Here is a 17055-nt window from a genome sequence, read left to right as displayed (position 1 = left end):
CCATTACAAATACCTTTATAATTGGTTATTAACAGATAACAAGGCAATTGTTTACTTTATCTAACTCCACCTTCTTCTTGGCACCAATTTCTCTTTGTTCTCGAAAAGACACCCGCAGCCATCTTGGGACCTATAACTTATAGTACCTATAAAACCATGCAAAAGTTTATAAAAGTCTATAAAAGTACCACACACAATATAAATTGCTCACACATTCATTATGTTCCTCCCACAGGGTGGCAAGGTGGGGGTGCAGCCAGGGGTTCCCAGGGCTGTGGGGCACAGCAGGGTGCTGCCTCCCAGGGCTCTGTGTGCTAGGGCAGGGACTCTGCTGCCTGCCAGGGGCAGCTCTCAGCCCGGCCAAGGAGCTGCCATGGCCCTGCAGGGAGAAGGGGTGGGGGGAAAGAGTGAGCCCTCCTGGCAGGCCAGGGCTGGGCAGGGCCCTTCAGCTGCAGGCTCAGGGTCTCTCCCAGCTTCAGCTGCACCTGCTGCCATTTTCAGGGGCCCTTCTCAGGAAGCACATTCACTGCCAACACCTGCCCCTTCCCAGCCAGCGCAGGGAGTCTGGGATCTGCTCTGCAGCCCCTGCCCAGGCAGAGCTGCCCCTGGGCCCTGGGCTGGGGATGGGCTCTGGCAGCACTGGCAGGGAACTGAGCTGGGCACAGGGAGGGGCTGCTGGCAGGAACAGGTCCTCACACACACCCAGGCAGGGAGGGAGAGGCAGCTGCTGCCACAAGTGCTGGCCAGGGGGATGTGGCCCCTCCCTGCCTGTGTCTGTGGCACAGAGCCCTTCCCTGAGCAGCTCCTGCCTGGGCTCCTTTGCCAACCCAAGCAGAGCGTCTGCCCTCAGGGGCTGGGCTGGGCAGTGTCCTGCAGCAGCCAGAACTCTTAGATATATCAGGAGCTCATTTAATTGGAGATCACCCTGCATTCCAAGTTACCTCTGACAGCAGCGCAAGAAGGAGTCCTTGAGAGCCCATCCCACAATTCCTGCTTCTAGTGGTGCCCTCAGGCAGCAACAGCCAGAGTTCAGGGGAGGGAGCTGCAGGGAGGTTTGAGTGCGGAGAGAGAGCCTGAAAGTGGGGTTGCTGTGAGATGTGTCATGTTTGGCTGCAGCACCCTGGTGTAACTCAGCATTGACTTCACCTTCTCAACAGATCAAAAACTCTGAGAAAAGAGCAAATGTCCAACAGCAGCTCCATGGCCCAGTTCCTGCTCCTGGCATTGGCAGACAGGCAGGAGCTGCAGCTGCTGCACTTCTGGCTCTTCCTGGGCATCTCCCTGGCGGCCCTCCTGGGCAACGGCCTCATCCTCAGCGCTGTAGCCTGTGACCAGCACCTGCACACCCCCAGGGACTTCTTCCTGCTGCACCTCTCCCTCACAGACCTGGGCTGCATCTGCACCACTGTGTCCAAAGCCATGCACAACTCCCTCTGGGACACCACAACCATCTCCTACATGGGATGTGTAGCCCAAGCCTTTTTCTTTCTCTTCTTCATCTCAGCAGAATATTTCCTCCTGACCATCATGTGCTACGACTGCTATGTTGCCATCTGCAAACCCCTGCACTAAGGGACCCTGCTGGGCAGCAGAGCTTGTGCCCAAATGGCAGCAACTGCCTGGACCACTGGGTTTCTCAATATTCTGCTGCACACAGCCAATACATTTTCCCTGCCCCTGTGCCAGGGCAGTGCCCTGGGCCAGTTCTTCTGTGAAATCCCACACATCCTCAAACTGTCCTGCTCACACTCAGGCTTCCTCAGGGAAATTGGAGTCACTGTGGTTAGTGGCTTTTTAACTTTTGGTTGTTTCATTTTCATTGTTTTCCCCTATGTGCAGATCTTCAGGGCTGTGCTGAGGATCCCCTCTGAGTAGGGACAGCACAAAACTTTTTCCACGTGTCCACCTCACCTGATCGAGGTCTCCCTGTTATTAAGCACCTCATTCATTGCCTACCTGAAGCCCCCCTTCATCTCCTCCCCATCCCTGGATCTGATTGTGTCAGTTCTGTACTCGGTGGTGCCTCCAGCACTGAACCCTCTCATCTACAGCCTAAGGAACCAGGAGCTCAAGGATGCGGATACCTTGGAGTTTTGATGTTTTTTGATTTTTTTAATTTTTGTAGATCTTAGAAGTAGTTATGTAGTAAATGTAGATTTTAGAGTAGCAGCATGTTATCCCTTTACCCTTAACACACCAGCTTAAACCCCTGTTACCCATTCCCATATCAATTCCCTAAATTCCATAGCCTGTTTAGTCTCTTTTTCAAGGTTAGTACTGTAGAAGAACACCCTAACCCTACGGAACAATATACAACCGTAGACCCAACAAGCTTCAGGCCTAGAATTCTGGAAGGTCTCCAAGGACATTACATGCTCTGAGAAAGATGAAGATGTAGAAGAGGGGGTCCCAAAACGACCCCAGACCCAATTCTCAAGAGGCGTGGCGGAGGCAGAACCTGGGTGGCAGTTGGACGGGATTGGGTAAAAATCACTATAAAAACTGTGAACATCTGCATTTCGGGAGCACGCTGGGGGTATTCCAGAAAGCCTGAGGGCTCATTAAAACCTTTGTATCCTTATCTTATCTCCTACCTAATTTGGCTTGGAGTCTTTTTTTTCCCCACAGTCATTTAGGCAACAATGCCCTGAGGTAACTGATAACAACTCTATGTTTTTCAGAAGGAAAAAAACCCTCTTTGCATGTTATGTACCTCATTAAACGCCAATTCTCTTATGTACTTCATTAATTGCCCACCATATCTTCTCTGTTTTTTGCTTCTGGTATAGGTGTTATTTTTGTCTCAGTTTGTTCACACCAAAAAATCTTTATATGCCCACACACACATATATATATACACACCATTTTCAATTCAGTGTTTGCGTTTCTAGCCTGGCCCAGAGGCTGTTCAAATTGAGAATTGTACTCCCTGTCTTCTTAAACAAAATAAAGAACTCTGCCCTGACTGGTTTCCCTGACATCTTTCCCCTCTGACTGCTCTGGAGCTGCATGGTCAGTGTCTCTGAACAGAGCTGGGCGACAAAAGAGTCCCAGCAGACCAGCCCTGCCAGGGAGCAACAGCCCTTGTCCTCCGTGGCCTCCTCCTCCTGCCCTTGCCCACTGTCCTGCAGAGCCCTGTGTTGTTTGAGGCCTCAATGCTCGGGCAGTCGGGGCCAGTCCTGCTGCAGGACTGGGCAGTGACTGCAGGCAGGGACAGGCCACGGGCACTGCTGGCACAAAGCTGACCTCTTCAGCAGCACTGCCATCCTGCAGGGGCATCTTCTCAGGGCAGGACCTGAGAACTTCCATCTTCTTTGCAGTTTACTCTGCAGGCTGTGCCCAACACAAGGCCCTGCAGAGAAAAACAGCATGAGCAGCACAAGTGTGGGAGGACTCAGGGTGGGGGCACCCAGCAGTGCCCTTGCACAGCCAGAGTGGTTCCCAGCACTGGTCTCTCAGTCCAGGGCAGGGAGGTTGTTCTTCCCTCCAAGGAGGGACAGCAAATGACCAGCTCAGCAGCCCATGTTTGCCCTGCATGAACAAGACATGCCCGTGTGTCACAGCTTGGGGGTGGGGGTGGAAGGCTTGGACAAAGTTTCTCTTTGAGCTCCGAGAGGCAGAAAGGACACTCTTACTTCCTAAATTCCTTTTCAGAGAGAAGCCTGGTTGTGGCTGGATCCAATCTCAGGCTCAGATTTTGGGTTACATTGAAGGAATTATAGAGGTGTGATTCAATCACTGTCCTGCAGGTATAGTGATGACCAAATCAGAATATTTCTATAAAATTATTTATTATAACACTTGAACAGAAAATTGATCAGTCAAGCGAACAAGAAATTAAATAGAATTATTTACTACACAGTATAAAAGCCAAAACCTCCTAGCATTATAGTGTAAGATGGGACAGTGCAGTCTATTAAAGTCATTCTATTAAAGAAATTGGATCAAAGGCAGCAGAAAGAAACAATCCTGAAGTAGACACTGAGGTAAATCAGCCCACAAGGGCAAGGGGTAGTTCTCTTCCTTGCACTCAACCCCTGGGCTGGACCATGAAGAGCTGTCCCTGCTTCAGGGAAGAAGCTCCACACACTTCAAGGAAGTCTGGGGAAGAATCTGCCACATGAAAGTTGGACGGGGCTTTTACATTTAGAAAGGGTTTGACTGCCAGACATATTTCCAGGCCACAGACCAGCTTATCTGTCCAATCCTGCTTCAAAAAGCAGGAGATGTGTTTAAAGTTTCATGAAACATTTTGGGTTTAGCAGAATTCAGCATTAAAACCATCACCTTGACCCCGGCAGTAACTCAGCATAGAGAACCTGCACTGTTTGTATTCTCTGACCATTTTTTAGGTATTATCAGATCAGAAACAAGCCTTGGAACTGTGCTGCCACCTCAGCGGCAAGATGGGACAGAGGGACTGGGGGAACGTTTCCTCTGCAGCCGTGGGGTCCCTGTTTATTCTGTTTAGTTCTACTGTTTAGTAAAGTTGTTGTTCATTTTCATGCTCAACTTGAACACCTCATGAATTCAAAATGTTTCCTAATGCAGGGGGAGGGGTTTCCATTGAATCGGAGGTGCCGGAGGTGCCACCCCTCGAGACACATTGTCAATGAACCATCCGACTGTCTTGGATGAGTGTAAGAGCTGGGGAACACAGGATAATCAGTCATCCCATGATAAATAATGGCCAGTCTTCGTGAACGAAGATCCGGGGAAGGTCTTTACACCTTCCAGCCTGCGCATTGGATTTTTTAGGTGAGACACAGTGTGCGCGGAACTGAGCCCACCCTTTAATCCTGAGGTTCATCTGCCGGGGCCAAGCGAGCTTGTACGGTGGCAGCGAGGTCCTCAGGATGTAGATGGATTGCCTTACAGGGCTAATGAGCTCCATCTGCCTGGGGAGTGGCCCCGACCGGGAATCAAACCTGGGCCTCGGCGTTGACAGCGCCGCGTCCTTAAACTCTAGACCACCAGGGGCTCCCAAAGTCATCCCATGAAAGCCTTGGAACATTCCCTGCCTCAATTGTAATGCAAATGAAACAGTTTGGAGACAATTCCCAAATCTTTTGGAAACTCCAGTCATTACTGACAAGAGGATAGAAATTCAGCAGATAACTAAAGCCAGTGCCCTTGTGAGCCCACACCCAGTGGTGCTGAGGGAGGCCCTGGGAGCTCCCCAGCACCTCCCTCTCAGTGGGACACCTCTCGCAGCCTCTCGGAGCTCGGGAACCCTCCAGTTTGCAACACTCCAAAGAGCATCGCTGATGCCCAGGACAATTCTGATCCCACTCAACAAACACTCCTCCAGCGGTGACCCTTGTCTGTTGGGAAACACAAAGGGATGTGTGGGGGTGTTTCACTGACAACCAGAAGAATTTTGGAGAGGGACCTTTACACACCCAGATCTTGATGTGTCCACACATCCCTGCCTAGGTGTGGGTCTGAATTGACTGCAGTGTGAGTGTTGTTATTGTAAATCTGTAATTCAGTCACTGTAAATTGTAGCAAATGCTCTTGAATGTCTTGATAACTGTTAAGTTGGTCAATAATAAAATGCTACTAATCTCTTTTGCCCCCTTATTTTGTGTCCAAATCCTTTGTCCCCTGACCCTCTTGCATTCCATGACTCTGTGTAAATCATTCCCTTTCATAGAAAAAAAATATTTTTGTGGGGTCCACTTTAAAATCTTCCTCCTAGGCTAAACTACAAAACAACTCCAATTAGTTAAGTCTTGAAGATGTGAAGATAATTAAAGGAAGGAAAATAATTTGTTTTTCTGTATTTTAATGAGCCCCAGTGTGTTTACAGACAAGTCCATTGTTCTCAACTACTGAGAGAAGATTGAAGAAGCTGCTCAGGAAGTCAGAAGCCAAACTCCCAGTCCCTTGAAGCATTGCTGGGCCCCACTGAGGGCAGGCACTGACAAAGCCTCCCCAGGGACTCCTTAGAGCAGATCCTTGCAGGCCAGGAGTGCAGGGAGACAAAGGAAAGTTGTTTGTGGTGACCTGAGGGGCAGAGGCAGCTGCCAGAGCCAAGGGCACAAAGGCCTGGGTGCCTTTGGGCCTTGCAGCCCTGCCAGAGCCCTTGGCCATCTCTGCTGCAGGCTGTGCTCCCCTGTCCCAGTTACCCCCAACCTCCCCAAACTTCCATCTGGGTGGGGTCAGCTTTGTGATGACCCTCCTGACCCCTGAGCATCTGCCTGCCCTCCTTGGCCAGTCCGTTCCTGGGGACAGCCCTGGCAGCCCAGCCCCCAAGGGCACACGATCTGCTGCTCTGCTGGAGAGGACTCTCCTCAACCTGTGCAGCAGGGCTGGAGGTGAGGGATTCTCTGTTCCTTCCCAGATGGACCCTTCTTGCCTCTCACACTTGGGTACTTGAGCTGCCCCGGGGCATCTCTGGGGCTGTGGCCACCCCTGTGACTGCTCTGGGAAGTCATGCCCTGAAGACATGAGTGTGGAGTTTGGGAGGGACTAGAAACCTCTGCAGCACAGAACTCTTGGTAACTGCTCAAGTCTTCCTGTCCAACATTTCAAGAGTTCCTTTTTTATTTTTAAAAAATTTTCTATTTTTTCAATGTTTTTTTCACTGAAAAACCAAACCCATATTCAGTGACCTGATTCACTCACTGTATGAAGAGCTTTGTACAGCTACTTATCAAAATAAATTTTCTTCCAACGATTCAAATGAAGAAATATTGCTCAGAAGAGCTCCTGAATGTTTTGAACATATTTCATATCTCCAATTTTTCCTCTTTTTCACCTCAGCCCTGCAGGGTGTCACCTGCTTTGCCTTGCCTGAGATGCCCCACGGCCTGAGGGGTGGACAAGGCAATTGTGCTTGTTCTTGGCTGGTCTGTGAGCACTGTCCTGGGGCAGCTTTCCCAGGGTGTGCAGCACATGGAAAAGACCAGACCCTGCTCTGCTGCTCCTTCACATCCCTCACAGGAGGGCTGGTTTTGTGAGGACCCTGCAAAGCCCCCACTCTGCACACTCACACCCTGCAGCTCAACACTGGGGTTTTCCCTCCCTGGCACTGCCCAGTCCAGCCCCTCCCTGGTCCCCCATGTCCCTGCCCCTGCCCCAGCCCAGCAGAGCAGCCCACTCAGGTCTGGTCCTGCAGCAAGAAATGGAGGCCATGGAGGTCAGGGCCAGGGCCTGTGTGTCTGCAGTGCTCAGGAGATCATCAGCTTGGGCAACTCTTGCTGCCCCAGGGCCGAGACAGCCTTTTTGCATGGCCCCTCTGCTCACCCAGGCTGTCCTGCTCTTCTCCTGGCACATCCCATCTCCCCACAGAGCCTTTCCCCAGGGGAACATGTCTGTGCTGGCCTGAGCAGCCCTTCCTGCAGCCCCTGCCCGTGCTCCCCACAGCCCCCGAGCTGGGGGGGCTGCTCTGCAGAGCAGGGGGGTTGTGGGAACCCAGGGCCATACCAGTGTTGGGGAAAGCCCTCAGCCTTCAGGAAGTGCCTGCAGGGGAAGCCCTTTGTTGATGGAAGTGCTGGTGTGGAGCCCAGCCCTGTCCCAGCAGTGCCCAGGGCCTGTCCCTGCCTGTGGTCCCAGGACTGACACACAGCAGGACAGTGACTGAGCTGCCAGAGCACTCAGGCCTTGGACACAGGCAGCAAAGGAGAGGGGGGAGTGCAAAGAGAGCAGCTCTGGAAAGACCCAGTTCTGGTGCTCCCTGGCAGGGCTGGGACTCTTTTCCCCTCCACATCTGCAAACATGGAAATGCATTCCAGCTTCAGGGCAGGTCTTGGAGGAAGAGTCCTTTGTGTCCTTTCTTACACTCAGAGATTGTGATTCCTCATGTACAGACTGTCACAGGGAGGATGTTTGACAAATATCTTGTTGTATGAACTTGTATTTTGTTTCAATGGACACAGAACATGATTCCTGATTAGTGCAATTTGTGGGGCAAAAAAAAGAGGAAGAGAGTGAACTATATATGGGATGAAGTATAAAATTTCAGGGTTATTTACAGAGGACAAAAAAAAGGAAATAATCCCACGCCACCACAGTCTACAATTTTAAAGGGAAGGTTGAGCCCCAAATGTGTTACACAATGAGTGTTATGAAGAAGAAAAGATGCAGTTTTTGCTTCTGAAAAACACCCGGTTATCAGTTTCCTGATGGCATCCTTGTGCTCCTGGTTCCTCAGGCTGTAGATGAGGGGGTTCAGTGCTAGAGGCACCACTGAGTACAGAACTGATAGGGCCAGATCCAGGGATGGGGAAGAGATGGAGTGGGGCTTTAGGTTGGAAAATGTGCCAGTGGTGAGGAAAAGGGAGACCACGGCCAGGTGAGGGAGGTAAGTGAAAAAGGCTTTGTGCCGTCCCTGTTCAGAGGGGATCCTCAACACAGCCCTGAAGATCTGCACCTAGGAGAAAATAATGAAAATGAAACAACCAAGTGCTAAACAAACACTAACCCCAAGAAAACCAGTTTCTCTGAGGTAGCCTGAGTGTGAGCAGGACAGTTTGAGGATGTGTGGGATTTCACAGAAGAACTGGTCCAGGGCATTGCCCTGGCACAGGGGCAGGGAAAATGTATTGGCTGTGTGCAGCAGAGCATTGAGAAACCCAGAGGCCCAGGCAGCTGCTGACATGTGGGCACAAGCACTGCTGCCCAAGAGGGTCCCATAGTGCAGGGGTTTGCAGATGGCAATGTAGCGGTCATAGCACATGATGGTGAGGAGGAAAAACTCTGCTGAGATGAACAAGACAAAGACCTGTGCAGCACATCCTGTGTAGGAGATGGTTGTGGTGTCCCAGAGGGAGTTGTGCATGGCTTTGGGCACAGTGGTGCAGATGCAGCCCAGGTCTGTGAGGGAGAGGTGCAGCATGAAGCCGAATTTTTGCCCCAAAAAAGCACAAAAGACTGCTTTAGAGACAAAATTTGTTTCTTTAAAGCAGGAGGTATTTTAATGCAACGCGTTGGAGAGTTCCCAGGTCGTCCTGGACAAAGAACTCTGTCGTGTATAATCAGTACAGTTCTTTTATACAGTTTTAGAGCATAAGATTACATCACAAACATGCATATTCATTAAATTGCAACATCTACTTGTAATATTCATATATAGGCAGAGTCTTCAATTTGGGGAGGTTTAGAGATGGGAGTTCCTGTAGTCTTCATCATGGGCAGTGGTCGTTTGCTCCTTCATTGCTGTACACTTTTGAACTTTCCTCAGATTTTTCCTAATTTGGATAGTTGGCAAGTGTAGTAGGGTCAGGTTGACTTTTGGCTCGTTCTGAGATTTGCTGATTTTGTTATCTTTTCGTTTTATGCTTTAAATGTTCTATCTTGCCAACATGTTCTGTTTCTCAGACAATTTATTACTTTTGTGGTTTCCTAATGCTAGGGTTTTGGAACTACTTCCACAATTTTGTGTTTGAGTTAACCTTTTGTTTCTCAAAGACTGCCTCAAAGACTGCCTCAATTGAGTGGCTTCATTTCCCCCCTTTTCTTATAACTTACGAATTCTTTCGTCAAGTTGTAATTCCAAGGGGTGTTGGTACAACTGTACCATTGCCTAAATCATTTGGGTCTTTGTCACTAAGGATTTCAGTTTTTGCCATAGGTATATGTTTGTGAGAGTTAGTAAAAGCATAACTATGGTTATAATTATTATTGGGTGCACCAGGTAATGGGATATCTGTGTTGCTGTTGGGGAATACCTTGTAAAGATATCCCACTAGTGATGCTGGCCTACTTGTTTTACTTTGGTTACTCCTCTTTCTTTATTTGTTCTGCAAGGGAATGCTTCAGGCCACCCAGAAAATGTATCAGTTAATACTAGTAGGTATCGAAACCCCCCTTTTCTTGGGAGTTTAGAGAAATCAATTTGCCATACTTCACCTGGGAATTTATCTCGATTTATGACTTCATGATGTACCTTGGTTCCAGTATTCGGGTTATTCTTCAGGCATCGCTCGCATTGTGATGTAACGTATTTTACTGTGGTAAAGAGTTTTGGTCCTGCTATTCGGGTTTGTAAATATTGATAAAGTGGGTCTAAGCCCCAATGGGCCTTTTCATGTTCTGTCTTAACAAATTGCTACATCAATTTTCCTGGTATTATTAGTTGACCTGTTTCTAATTGATTCCATCCATTATCTAATAATTTGCCCTTGTTCTTTTTAATCCATTTTTGATCTGATTCCTGATAATTTGGTTGAAAATTTGTATCTAATTCTCCTGGTATTAGAGCTGTTATATTTATTTCTTTGGTTCTTGCAGCAGCTAATTTAGTCTCTGCATCTGCTTTTCTATTCCCTACCTCTGGAACTGTGTTGCCTTTCAGGTGTCCCCTACAATGCATTATGGCCACTTGTTCTGGGAGTTGGACTGCTTCTAACAATCTTAGGATTTCTTGTGCATGTTTGACTGTTTTCCCTTGGGCAGTTAGTAGTCCCCTTTCTTTCCAAATTGCTCCATGAGCATGTACTACAGAGAAGGCATATTTAGAATTAGTCCAGATGTTAATTCGCATGCCTTCTGCTAATTCCAGGGGTCGAGTAAGAGCTATTAGTTCTGCCTTCTGGGCTGAAGTCCCTGCAGGTAAGGGATTTGATTCGGTTACCTCCTCCGTTGTGGTTAGTGCATAGCTTGTCATTCTTACTTGCTGCCATCTGAGAACCAGTTGTCCGCATCTTCAAATGGCTCCTCCTTGAGATCAGGGCGACTGGAATAAACCGCTTCGATTGTTTCCAGGTAATCATGTTTGATGGGTTCCACCGGGATTCTTCCTTCTAGAAATGAGGCTGGGTTCACAATATTAGTCACTTGAATGGGTTTATCGTCTGATTCAGCTAGGATGGCTTGATATTTTAAGAATCTTGAAGGTGATATCCAATGGTTACCCTTTTGTTCCAGCACTGCTGAGACAGTATGAGACACCAACACAGTCATTTTCTGGCCTAATGTAGACAACCAGGCCAGTCTTTGCTTACTTCATCCAACTGTTTGGAGAAATAAGCTACAGCTCTCTTGTGTGGTCCCAACTGCTGCGCCAACACTCCTAGAGCCATCCCTTGTTGCTCGTGAGAGAATAGCCAAAACGGCTTGGTTACATCTGGAAGGCCCAAAGCTGGGGCTCTCATGAGTTCTTGTTTCAGTCTCTTAAAAGCTCCCTCTGCCTCGGGAGTTCAGACTAGGGTACTCGTAGTTTCTTTCAGTAAATTGTACAGTGGTTTGGCAAGTACCCCGTATTGATAAATTCATAACCGGCACCAACCTGTCATTCCCAGAAAGGCACGTAGATCTCTCACCATCTCTGATCTAAGCATTTGGCAGATGGCTTCTTTTCTCGCTGTTCCTAGGGATCGTTGTTCTCTGGAGATTTCATGTCCCAGGTATATCACCTTTTCCTGTACCAATTGTGCCTTCTGTAGAGAGACTTGATATCCACTTAAACCCAAGAAGTTTAGCAGGGAAATAGTCCATTTAATGCACTCTTCTTCTGTCTCAGTTGCTATCAATAAATCATCCACATATTGTAGAAGGGTACTATTTCCCTGTGGCCTTTCCCATTGTTCTAATTCTTTGGCCAATTGGTTTCCGAAAATTGTGGGACTATTTTTGTAACCTTGAGGTTACACAGTTCAAGCTAATTGAGTCTTTCTCCGTGTTTTGGCAGATTCCCACTCAAAAGCAAAATTTTCTGGCTTGCTAGAGCTAAGGTTAGGCAAAAGAATGCATCTTTTAATTCTAATACTGTGAATCATTTTAAAGTTTCCTTCAGTTTGGTTAGAAGAGTATATGGATTTGCTACTACTGGATGTAAGGTCTTTGTAATTTTATTTACTGCCCTTAAGTCCTGGACTAATCTGTATGTCCCATTTTTTTTTTTTTTTTAACAGGTAGGATTGGTGTATTGAAATCTGATTCACACTTTACCAATAGTCCTAGTTCTAAAAATTCCTCTATTATTGGTTCAATTCCCTTCCTGTCTTCTAACCTCAGCGGGTATTGTTTCTTTACTACCGGTTTTGTTCCTGGTAGCAATTCAATAGTAATAGGAGTTGCCTGCTTTGACCTCCCAGGTACATCAGTGGCCCACACCAACGGATACACTTCGCTCATAATGCATTCAATGTTATGACTTTCAGGTTTTGGTTCTATGCAGCTGATTGTCAAACTTAAAGCTGCTATTAATTGTTCATCATTTACTTGAAATTCAAGTTTATCCTTATTGAATTTTATTACAGCCTCTAGGTTTTCCAATAAATCTCTACTTAGTAAAGGCTTTGGAGAGTTTGGTAGATACAAAAATTGATGGATTCCCATTTGTTTTCCAATTTTGTACTTAATGGGTTTTAGGAAGTAGGCTTTTTCTGGTTGACCTGTTGCTCCTATAACTTGTACAAATTCATTACTTTTGGGTACTAGCTCTTGATTTAAAACCGAAAATGTTGCTCCCGTATCAATTAGAAAGTCTAGTTCCTTTTCACCTTCCCCTAGCTCCATTTTAACCAGTGAGTCTGCTAGGGAACGACTCACCGGTCCCCCTCATTCACTGTTCTGATGTGCAATGGTAGTACTTGTAGGTCCTTCTCTTAGTTGAGGACATTCTCGTTTCCAGTGTCCTATCTGCAAGAATTTGGAACATTGATTTGATCCTATCCTGGGTGGATGGGGCTGAAATCCCCCTCTCCCTTTCCCTCTTACCGGGTAGCCCCTACCTCTGCCTCTGGCATTTGGTTCTGGGAACTTTGCATTCTGGTTTGCTACTGCTACTGCTACTACCCGAGCAAGTCTCTTATCTTCCTTTTTCTTTTCTTCCTTCTCTCTGTTATTATAAACTTTCCAGGCCTCATTCATTAGTGTTTCTAAACTTTTGTTTGCTGGATGTTCTAGTTTTGTAGTCTCTTTCTGATGTCTGGGGTGCATTGTCCCATCACTAGTCCTAATAACTGTTGTTTTCCTTCCTCTGATGCTGGGTCTAGGGGTGTGTACTGTTTCATAGCTGCCCTAAGTCTATCCAAAAATTCTGAAGGGGTTTCATCTTTTCCCTATCTGACATCATATAGCATTGCCCAATTGATGGCCTTAGGTATTGCATTTCGCAGACCCATTGCTATTAGCTTCCTATATTGCACCAGCCGCCCATATTGAACTGGATTATTCGGATCCCACTCCGGGTTTTGATTGGGAAATATTATATTTATTCTCTCAGATAACAATGCAGCATGCTCCCTTCCTGTCCTCAATACAAGTTCCTTCTCTGTTTCTGTTAATTCTGACAACATTACTTCTATGTCTTCCCAATCAATATCTTGGTTCTTTGCCAATAATTCAAACCTTCTAGCTACTCCCTCTGGATTCTTTCTAAAGTTTCTTGCTTCTTCTCTCCAGCTATTTAAATCACTTGTTGTAAATGGTACTTTTATTCGTGCTTGTTCCCCTGCAATAGGCATTATTCTTCTAAGGGGAGCTATCGTATAACTCCCTTCGTCTCTCTCTTTTGCTTCTTTCCGTGCTGCAGATCTAGTGTAATATGAATAACTGGTTCCCTCCCCGGGATCTTCTTCCTGGGTTTCAGTATCTGTTCTATTCTTTCTTTTTTCTGTTCTCTTTCCCTGTTTTCGTTCCTCACTTTCAGTTTCCAAACCATCTGTCAGGTCACCCTCTATTAACCTCCTGGCATGGTTTACGCAATCCAGTCACCTCTCCTTCTGTATTTGGATGAGATGCTGACGACGCTCAGCCTGCCCTGAGACATTAGTTTCTCCATCTTCTTCTCCTTGTATATCTCTCTTATCTTCTATCTGAATGACTATATTTAATTTCTGTGAGTTATTTGCTTTTTCTCCCGAGTTTATTATATCATTACTTTCTTTACTGTATTTTAACTCTGGGAAACCACTTTCCTTTCTGGTGCTCCCTGATCTCGACGGGCTACTTTCATTTTCATAATTCCCAGTTTTTGGTGTACTGCTTTCTATTTCGCGGATGCTTGACCGTCGTGAGCTACTTATATCTCTCGGTGTACTATAGTCTCTACTCTGGCTACCTTCTAGTTTGGGTGGGCTTTTCTTTTCCTCACGACCCTCTAGCTCTAGTCGTGACGGGCTGCTTTCTTCCCTATTAATCTCCGACCTGAGTGGACTGCTTTCTTCTCTGTAACTTCCTGAGTCTTGCAGACTATTTAGTCTCTGTGAACCATTCTCCCTTCTGTAACTTTCTGATTTTGATGGGCCACTTTTCATCCTTATCTAATTTATACAAAGGCCACCATTGTGTACAATATTTTAAGAGTGTTTTCTTACTCGTGTTTCCCTCTGGAATCCCCCTTAAGTCTTTCCAATGCTTCAGAGCAACACCCTAAGGGGGTTTTCATGTTCATATCTTTACTTTGTGTTAATATTTCATGCACACAATTCTCAATCGCTTCGTCCGTCTCTGGCCTGACTTCTCGCGAAGGACAGGAACCGCAGATTAGGACTCCCTCTCACTTCGTAGCAATGCTACGTCTCAGTCACTCTCAATCACACCTGCACCTTTGTAAAATCATTTGCAAGGAATAAACAGAACTTTTTCTTTATACCTTTAAATTTCAAACAACATATTAGCAAGAAATTCCTCACATTCCAAAAACCCTTTCTTAAGAGTAATTGTTGGAAACGTTCCCGGACTTTGGTTGGAAACGTTCCTGAAACTTGGAAACAATCCTAGATTAGTTAGAAAACATCTTTAGCCAGAAAACTCTTCGTTTTTCCTGTTAACTCTTAAAGCACGACTTTAAACATTACACGAGACAAAACCAGTCACATAAGATACAGTTTCAGTAGAATTTTAACCAGCCTTTTTACACCTGGGCCTCTAACCCAGCTTTGGCGAGACTCTAACCCGTTCTCTATACCTGGGCCTCTAACCCAGCTTTGGCGGGACTCTAACCCTCTCTCCTCTATACCTGGGCCTCTAACCCAGTAGGGATTAATGCCAGGGCGTCCCCTTGACTTTCCCTGGGCAGTGACGTCTCACCCCCGTTTCTTAATAGAGCGCTCTCAATTTTAAAAACATATTAAATAAAATGCCTCTTAATTTGAAGCAGGAGATCTTGTCCACCGTTGCGTGTAGGTCCGAGGGGTCTGGGAGTCTCTTTACCGACAAAAGATCCTTCAGGAGGGCCCAGAGAGTCCCTGGCCCCCCGGGCCACAGCCCCGGGAGACAGAGAGGATGTCCTGCCGCGGTCGCCAATTAAAGATGAATTTTTGCCCCAAAAAAGCACAAAAGACTGCTTTAGAGACAAAATTTGTTTCTTTAAAGCAGGAGGTATTTTAATGCAACGCGTTGGAGAGTTCCCAGGTCGTCCTGGACAAAGAACTCTGTCGTGTATAATCAGCACAGTTCTTTTATACAGTTTTAGAGCATAAGATTACATCACAAACGTGCATATTCATTAAATTGCAACATCTACTTGTAATATTCATATATAGGCAGAGTCTTCAATTTGGGGAGGTTTAGAGGTGGGAGTTCCTGTAGTCTTCATCATGGGCAGTGGTCGTTTGCTCTTCTTCATTGCTGTACACTTTTGAACTTTCCTCAGATTTTTCCTAATTTGGATAGTTGGCAAGTGTAGTAGGGTCAGGTTGACTTTTGGCTCGTTCTGAGATTTGCTGATTTTGTTATCTTTTCGTTTTATGCTTTAAATGTTCTATCTTGCCAACATGTTCTGTTTCTCAGACAATTTATTACTTTTGTGGTTTCCTAATGCTAGGGTTTTGGAACTACTTCCACAATTTTGTGTTTGAGTTAACCTTTTGTTTCTCAAAGACTGCCTCAAAGACTGCCTCAATTGAGTGGCTTCAAGCAGGAAGAAGTCCCTGGGGGTGTGCAGGTGCTGGTCGCAGGCTATGGTGCTGAGGATGCGGCCGTTGCCCAGCAGGGCAACCAGGGAGATGCCCAGGAAGAGCCAGAAGTGAAGCAGCTGCAGCTCTCGCCTGTCTGACAATGCCACGAGCAGGAACTGGGCCATGGAGCTGCTGTTGGGCATTTGCTGCTTCCTCAGAGTGTTTGGATCTCTTGAGGAGGAGAAGTCAATGCTGAGTTAGACCAGGCTGCTGCAGCCAAACAGGACACCTCTCACAGCCACCCCACTCTCAGGCTCTCTCTCCTCAGCCAGACCTCCCTGCAGCTCCCAACCCTGAGCTCTGGTTGTTACTGCCTGAGGGCACCACTGGAAGCAGGAACTCTGGGATGGACTCTCAAGGACTCCTTCTTGCTCTGCTGGCACAAGGAACTTGGAATGCAGGGTGATCAATTAAATGTGTGATACATCCAAGAGCTTCTGAGCTTTGCTGTTTGCAATTTGCCCAAATGAAGGACTGAGCTGAGGGAATTCTTTGTGTTTGTTCCCCTACTTGCACCTGCCACAGTTCGGAGTGGTTGTGGATGTTGGAAATCCCTGCCATTTCTACGGCACTGCAGGTCAAGTCTTGTGGGTTCTGAGGGCACAGGGATGGTCCCTCAGTGCAGAGAGAAGAGCTGCTCTGCCCATCAGTCTGTGCTCAGCTGCCCTGTGCTGGCAGCTTGGAGCTGGAGGAGCATCACACTCAACTGTTCCCCTACACAGAAACTGCACAGAAAGCCAGGAATCCACGTCCAAAGAACAGATTGACACACTCCTCACCCTTTCATCTCTCCCTTCCCAGAGTGAGACACCAAATGCTCATTGCAGCTGCCCAGAGCATTTCCATGGAGTTAGCACTGAGGAGTTTTCTCCACGGGGATCCTGTGAAGCACAGAGATACTATGGCAGAGCTGTGCCCTCCTGGAGGGCACCTGCAACCCTGCAGGACACCCAGAGAAAAAGCTTAAGAGCCTGAAGTGTCCTGGAGGGCACTTGGGCGCTTTGCTCCCACACACACATCCCCACAGCAGCACCCAAAGAGTTTGTCTCAGCACAGGAATCTGCCTCCCCAAACCCCACACTGGCTCAGAAAAACCAAAGGTGAGAACAAGGAGAGCCCAGGCAGCAGGGGATGGCAGGGAGATGCCCCAGTGCTGCTGCCAGGGGAGGAGGGACAGGCAGAGACAGATGGAAATGAGGGCCTT

At 47.2% G+C, this 17055-nt stretch overlaps 2 pseudogenes; one reads left to right on the top strand and one right to left on the bottom strand.

Annotated features, from left to right (window-relative positions):
* The first annotated feature begins 1182 nt into the window (after positions 1–1182).
* On the top strand, positions 1183–1984 carry LOC114068276 (annotated as a pseudogene).
* A 5121-nt stretch (positions 1985–7105) lies between these two features.
* LOC114068272 lies at positions 7106–15994 on the bottom strand (annotated as a pseudogene).
* Between the last annotated feature and the right edge of the window lie 1061 nt (positions 15995–17055).

This window comes from Empidonax traillii, unplaced genomic scaffold (genome assembly GCF_003031625.1).
Source record: "Empidonax traillii isolate 1590-97213 ecotype Southwest subspecies unplaced genomic scaffold, ASM303162v1 scaffold1025:size206614, whole genome shotgun sequence".
Taxonomy (NCBI): Eukaryota; Metazoa; Chordata; class Aves; order Passeriformes; family Tyrannidae; genus Empidonax; species Empidonax traillii.
Note: the sequence above shows the minus strand (reverse complement) of the source record. Positions and strands in the feature narration are given on the sequence as shown.